General features: G+C 38.2%; 1 pseudogene; it reads right to left on the bottom strand.

Annotated features, from left to right (window-relative positions):
- Positions 1-4,986: 4,986 nt before the first annotated feature.
- LOC140502594 (hypoxia-inducible factor 1-alpha inhibitor pseudogene) lies at positions 4,987-6,995 on the bottom strand (annotated as a pseudogene).
- Positions 6,996-7,806: the final 811 nt, after the last annotated feature.

Raw genomic sequence — 7,806 nt, 5'->3', positions numbered from 1 at the left:
GGAAGTCAAGACATTGCTTAGACTTAAGGCTGTTTCATTTGATCCATTCAAAAAGTAGGCCTCTTAAATATGGGAAGACAATGAGAAGAAGAAATATTAAAAATTAATATTACATAACCAATTAATTCCATTAATACCATACAATATGGAAGTAATTTTCAATTGCTATAATAATATCGTCTTAAATTTTTCAGTGACTAAGACAAGGGAAAGGGGGGCTAATGACCTAATCTTGGCATGGTAATGTAATGGCCATGTCCCTTGGAAAGAAATGTGTTATAATGATTAACCTGATGATCTCTACCTAAGTGCTGGAAATTAGCCATTTGTCTTTTTCTGTATGAGCAATTTGAAACCAATATTCGCTAGGTGAATCCGAAGCCATTTTAATTATACCTAGTGACAATTCTTGTTGGAGCACCACTTGTAGAGAAAAATACAGAAAAAATATTGTGTGTGTGTGTGTTTGTGTGTATGCGTGTTTAAAAATTGGAGAGGCATATACTTGTCTTATACCTTGTGCCTACCTAATTCTTTCATAACCTTGCAAAGTTAAAGATGAGTGAACATAGCTTTTTATGATCGGATAATAATAAAGTTGGAATGGACCTTAGAGACAATTTCGTCGAGCCCCTTCATTTTTTAAAATGAAGTTAGTGAGTAGAGAATAAGTTTCGTCTAGTTAAAAGTTCAATAGATTGATAGTGTCAAAGTCTGACTTGTTCCCTAGTCTCCCTATTTCAATTCAATTTAGTTCGACATTTGTTAAGTAGATTTAGAGTTAGAAGGGAATTTAGATGTCAACTAATCCAAATGACTTATTTTATGGATTAAGAAACTGAGGCCCAAGGAGGTTAAGCAAATTGACTAAGGCCAAATGATTAACAAAGGGGCAGATAGATGTTTGATTTTAACCAAGTCCACCAATTCAAGTTCCAGGTCTGAAGGACACTACTGTCTAGTAGGGTAATAACCCCAATAATTTGTTATAGGGAAGTAATGGAATATTACTGTGCCATGAGAAATGATGAATATGAAGACTTCAGAGAAGCATGGAAAGACTTTTATGAGCAGAGTCAGGGTCAGAGAAGTGGAACCAGAAGCCAATACTACTTAAGAGGCTGATATAGGTCATTTGTAGCATAAACCTCCAACTATTCAACACTCATAGAAACATAAGTGGAAAGAACAATTACAAAAATAAACTTGAAACTGCATCATTACAATTATTGAGGTATCCCTGAACGAGGAATGAGAAAAGGTGCCTCTCAGGTGGAACATTGCATATACTGCCGTGCTCATTTGATATATTGATTACTTTTGTTGAATTGCTTTCTGTCTGCTTTTTCTTTTTTTTTTTTTCTTTCTGGGTGGCTTACCAGGAAAGGGAGGGGGAAGAATATATTTAGAAATAAAGGTGACATAACAATAAAATGCATCAATAAAAGTTAAACGTTTTTCAAAGACACAGTCCAATTACTTTTCCAAAAACTCTAGTGTATTCACTTTTGATATATTGAGTATATGCCTCTCCATGGAGTACCTATAATTTACTAACTTAAAAAAATCAACAGGTAAATTAAAACATGTACCTTATACATAAATAAAAACACATAAAAGACCCTAAGAGCAGTCTGAGATCATAATTTCCTCAAAATTAGTGGCATGTTTTTTTGGAAGGATCAATGAGCTATAACTTTGTTAGTTGACTTGGTTATTTTCCCATTTGAAAACAATTAACAATAATATTTTGTGATTTCTTTCTTTTTAATATATAATTTATTTTTCAGTTCTCAACATTCACTTCCACAAGAATTTGAAATAAAAATTTTCTCCCCATCTCTCACCATCTCCCACCCCAGGACAGCATGCACCCACCCCATCCAATCCTTCCTCCATTCTGTCCTGCCTTCCACCACCCACTCTTCTTCCGTTCTCCTCTATTTTCCTGTTGGGCAAATAGATTTCTATACTCCATTGCCTGTATATCTTAATTTCCAGTTGCATACTAAAGCAATTTTTAACATTCATTACCCAAACTTTGAGTTCCATGTTCTCTCCCTCCCTCCCAACCTACCCCTATTGAGAAAACAAGCAATTCAATATAGGTCATAGGTGTGTAACAATGCAAAGCACTTCCATAATAGTTATGTTGTAAAAGACTAATCACATTTCCCTCTGTCCTATCCTGCCCTCAGTCTATTCCATTCTCTTCTCTGACCTGTCCTCCCACAATAGTGATATTTTGTGATTTCTTATGTACTGATTTTTTAATCATTGCACACAGGTATAGCTGTAGCCTTGAGTTAATATTTAAAAGTAGGGGTATAGCACAGAATCATGAATAAATCCAATAAATTCATTTGTGAATTTTAGGAAGCTGACTAATGATACTCAGTTGCCAAATGTGAAAAAGTTAATTTTAATTCCCTGTCAATACGAGTATGTCTAAGTAGCTGTATAAAATTATGTCATGAGAAGTACAGTTCAGCAAACTTTGGCCCAAGGACCAAACGTTGCACCACCTCCACCCCTTTTACATTGCAAAGCCTGGAGCTCAACACATTACTTTTATTTACATTATAAAATGCAATAAAACTTGATTTTTAAATGTAAAAACATTCTTGACTAAGGGCTGTACAAAAACAGAACGTCCACTTTGACCCAAAAGTTGTAGTTTGCTGATCCTAGAAAATGTTAATTTTGTAAAATGGCCAACTAGTAAGTCCCCTTGCCCCACCCTGCGCCCACCATGTATTGAACAGAGGCTCACAATGATTGGAATGCTTAATTTTTTTTCCTAAGGAAGTGTTGTTATTCCTGTTATTGGTTCACCCCAGCATGACATAGTCAAGGCCTGAATTAGTGCTGTGGGACAAACTTTATTCTAGAGGTCAGAACAGATATTCTATCTCCAACTTTGCTATTACTTAGCTCAGTAACCTTATCAAATCATAATGTTTTTACCCCCATTTCTATGCCTTTATTTTTCCATTTCCCAAGATTGTTTGTTATTGAAAGAAACTAGAGAAAGTACCATATCTTCCACACTCACATATACCCTGTTCCTATCAGAAAGTACCACCAAGGCAGACATAGAAAGCCCATCCATTTACAAGAGCAAACAACCCCTCCCCTACACACATTGGTCTATCAGTGCATTCTAAACTGAGTTTCTTTGGAGAAGATCCATTGCTTTGACACTGTAGAGTTATACCTTTGTTAAAAAGGAAAAAAAACAAACAAACATGCCCTCCAAACTTCCTCCCTCACTCCTTCTAGGGAGACTTCCTTAGGAGAATATTTCCGTTCTGTCACTCAAGAAGATCAAGGAAAGGCCCATTGTTGGTGGCTACAACCACTTTGAGTCTGACAGGGAGTATGAGGGGGGTGATTTTCAGAAGTTTGGAGCATCTGTACATTCAGAACTAGGGGAGATGGCAAGGGCTATGGCTTATCTCCCCCAAGGGATGGAAAGAAAAGCAGCCCCAGTTCACCTCTTAGACCTTAGTAAGTCAATTGCATCCATCACTGACCCCCCTCCTGTCCGTGGGGGTGAGCAGCTGACTCAGAGCAGGAAAGCCAGGAAACTCAATCTAAAATGAAGGGGATAAAGGGGGTATTCCTGTGCCTTAGAGGCTTTATCTTATGAATCCAAAACTTTGTGTATCCAGGCCCATCCAATATAAATAGGCTAAAAGCTGAATCAAGTATCATCTTGGTGGGCCAGGCAGCAGTTTCTCTGCAGCAGTATCCAGTGGAAGTGGACCAACTCAACATGTGGACTATTAGTGGACAGACTTTAGTCACAATGTGGCCGTCAGACCTGAGGCACATGCAGGCTAGAAAACTCCTTGTCCTGCAGCATAGTCAGTCCTACCGTGGAGAGCACTGGTAGGCATATCCTGACCAGAGTATGGAGACAAGGATGTGCACACACATCTAGGTAGTTCCTTCTTTCTTGTTGTACCTAAGATACACCCATGCTGTACAAAATCAGACTAGATTGTTGGTGTACAGGCAGAATTATCTATCCAGAATGGAGAGAAAAATAGATGAAACACCCAGGAATTCCAAGAGCTTAGGAAACTGGTCATCAGGTTCACAAACTCCCTTAAAGGATACCAGAATCATCCAAGTAAACTTGGCTCCTTCCCTCATCTTGGCAGTGAGGCTGTATGATATCAAGCCAAGTGACAAGAGCACCAGGGGCCTAGGAGGAAGAATATAAAGACAGACTCATACACATACACCCACAGTGAGATAAAGCTGGAGCTCTAAACTGAATGTAGAACTTGGGGGCAGAGAGAGGGAAGGTGATTAGGAACAGACATGAAGGAGGAAAAAATTACTCAGGATGGAAGCACAAGAGGGGTAGCTAGCTGGTGCAGTGTATAGAGCACTGGCCCTGTAGTCAGGAGGACCTAAGTTGAAATACAGCCTCAGACACTTACTAACAGTGTGACCCTGGGCAAGTCACTTAACCCCAATTGCTTCACCACCCCCCCCAAAAAAAATTTTAAAATATTTTGTAAAATATGGGAGCAGAAGAGAGTAGATTGCTTAACTATCCCACCTGACCTGGATATAGGGCAGGGGCATGGCATCAGGAAGACTTATTTTTGTGAGTTTGAATGTGGCCTCAGACACTTGCTAGCTCATGTGACCCTGGGAAAATGACTTACTTCTCTTTATCTTAATTCCTCTTCTGTAATATGAGTTGGAGAAGGAAATGGCAAACCATTTCAGTGTCTTTACCAAGAAAACTCCGAATGAGCAAAGAATCTGATATAACTGAAACAATTCAAAAACAAACAACACACTTCACATTCCTGCCCTGTGAGGCTGGGCAGGAATCAAGTCTGTTCAATTACTGTCATTCTGGATCTTCCAGTCCTCATCAGCAAAGCAGTGTGGACCAGACAAGATGGGATGGGATAGGAGGGTTGGCAGTCATCCAGAAGGAGGCCACAGCTTCCAAGCACACTAGTTGTATTGATCCTTTATCATCATGTTCAGCAAGGTGCCCACCTCTTTTAGGTTCCCTAGGGTCTCTCCCAACATCTCAATATTTCTCATTTATAGCCCTCTTTTGATGAGTCTTGGGAGGATATTCAGTCCTATTAGGGGTAGGTGCTCTCTTATACCAGATGCTCACAGTGATGGTAGTTCATTCAGTAATGATTCTAGCTGATGCCACCAATACATAGGAATGTAAAGAATATCACCAGTGCCAACTACTGTCTCATAGCCAATCAGGATTCTCCAAATCCACCTGACTCTGCCTGTCATAGGGATGAGGCATAGGGAATTTAAAGAGGCTCTCAAAATGATATGGAAGAAACAGGATGCATTACTTATAACCATTGATCTGAACAAAGAAGTTTTGATGTTCATCATAGTAGAGCAGATGTCACATTTCCTTCCTCACCAATGAACAACAGGTTGGAGGTCATCTGCTCTTTATTAACCTACTTCCCATTAAAACCCAAGAAGTCCATGACATGCCTACTGTGTCATTGAGACTCTGCTGCAGATACAACCTCTCTTCACTGCCCCATTACTCTATATCCTATAGGTTTTCTAAAAACTCATGGAATACCATCTTTTTCCTGTTGGACTTTGGTTTAAAAGTTTGGGAGTTAGCTATCCTTTTCTCATCGCAGTAGAGGAATTTGGAACTATACAATGAGAAATCTCCATCGCCAATATTCTCTCATAGAAAATCAAGGTCCCATTTCAGGGCAGGATACACTAATTTTGCATGAGTCAGTACCATATACTCTTCATTCTCAATGAGCTCCTCTGAATGAGAATCACTTTGGCTCAGGCACAGGATGGCCTGGGTCAGGAAACTGTAGCTGAGGAGCTTGGACTTGTCCCAAGAGACTCAGAGCCTGAGCCTCTGTTCGAGGACCCCCAGAACCAGAGACCAAGGAGGCCACAATGCTGTCATCTCTGCTGCCAATTCTTTCTTCACCTATGCCTTTTAATAATAGCGCTAATACCTCCCTGGTTACTTTACATGTTGGTCTGAGGATCAAATGAATGTGAAGTTGTTTAGCAAAGCTAGAATTATTAAATATTAGTAAAAATGGAAATCATGAGAATTGTATAGCCCTTAAACTGATTTTTATGAATATGATCTAGAAATTAAACTCATTTCTTAAAGCTACTGTTTTCAAGCTCATGAGACTTTAAAACTTCAAGGTGATGAACAGTCCATAAACAGATTCCAAATCATGTGTTGGACTTTGATATCTCAGTCCTGTTCCTGGTAAAACTGAAATACCAATCCAACCAAGCATGATTTAGGTATATATGCTTTTGATAATGCGATCAAGATAATGTCATCTCTTCTGGGGTTTTTTCCCTCCCCTTTCTCATCTTTCCCTATCAAGTAAATGAGGATGGAGAGAATTATTAAAAATCTCCTTTTTGGAATCTTCATACATGGTATAGAGGAAAGGTAAAAAGAGTAAGAAGTAAGAAAGACTGAGTTTTCAGTCCTGGCTCAGTCACTAGCTATTTGACTTTGCGCAAGTCATTCAACTTCTCAGATATTCAGTTTCCTCATTTGTAAAGTGGAAAGAATAATACTTTATGAGTATGTTGTGAATATCAAATTAATTAATGAATACAAAGCCCTTTGTAACCCTAAAGCATTTCTGTTTAGTTATTTTATTATAACTAAAGTCAAGAAATTGGATCTAGTATTTTCTAGCATTCTTTCCTTCAAGATCTACAAGGAATTTTATTTTCTTATTTCCCACAATTTTGCTTTCAGCAAGTCAACTGGATTTAATTTAACAGCTATGCTAATCACATACTAAGTCCTAGGGAAATATGCAAGACTCTTGGGCCAAAATGACAAAGCTAAGCAGCCCCTGCCACTCAGGTGCTTATTTTCTATTCTATTATTTAATAAAAACGGAGTACAATAACCTGGCTTGAAAGGTACGCTCATCATTATACTTTACTTTTTGTTCCTTCATTGTTAAACTTCTCCACTAATTTAATATTGTATGTTGAAATGGACACTGTCCATGTATTACAAAATTGTGTTTAACCTTTTCGCTTGCAAAAATAATTTTTAACAAAGTAGATGTGAAATGACCGTTAATCAGGGTAATTGTTCAATTCAGGTGGATTCAAAAGGTTCCAGACTTAAGTCATTGGAAATGTTTGCCATGTATATTGATGTTCCTAGTACATTGTAGAAAATAAATGTTTAAAGTCTAGGTAGGAGAGAGAGAAAAGAAGAGAGAGAAAAAGGAGAGAGAGAGGGAGAGAGAGAGAGAGAGAGACAGAGACAGAGACAGAGAGAGAGAGACAGAGACAGAGACAGAGAGAGAGAGAGAGAGAGAGAGAGAGAGAGAGAGAGAGAGAGAAAGAGAGAGAATTATTGATTTCCCTCCCTTTTTTGCTGTAATGTTCTTCCACAAAGTTTATTATAATAACATTGACCATTACAACACACACTACTTAAAGGTCTCAACAAGGGAATTATGAATTTTCAATTAAGTGGCACCAGATACGTTCTTCCTAGTTTTATCATGACCTACAACCTCAAAGAATTGTACTTTACGACTAAACATTACATCAAGCCAAAGATGTTTTACCTGATGCAATTTGCCATCTGCAGCAAAATAAAGCGAATGAGATTAGTGAAATTAGCACTCCTCTTAGCTGTAAAGTATAATTCTTGAAGGTTGTAGGGTAAAGTAAGCAGGTGTTTTGAAAGGAAGACAATTTCAAAAAATAAAATTCGTTCCCAAATAAGACCTTAAACCAGTTAGAAAGTAC

This window comes from Notamacropus eugenii, chromosome 4 (genome assembly GCF_028372415.1).
Source record: "Notamacropus eugenii isolate mMacEug1 chromosome 4, mMacEug1.pri_v2, whole genome shotgun sequence".
NCBI classification, from domain to species: Eukaryota; Metazoa; Chordata; class Mammalia; order Diprotodontia; family Macropodidae; genus Notamacropus; species Notamacropus eugenii.
The sequence above is the reverse complement of the archived record's forward strand: the minus strand, read 5'-3'. Positions and strand labels throughout refer to the sequence as shown.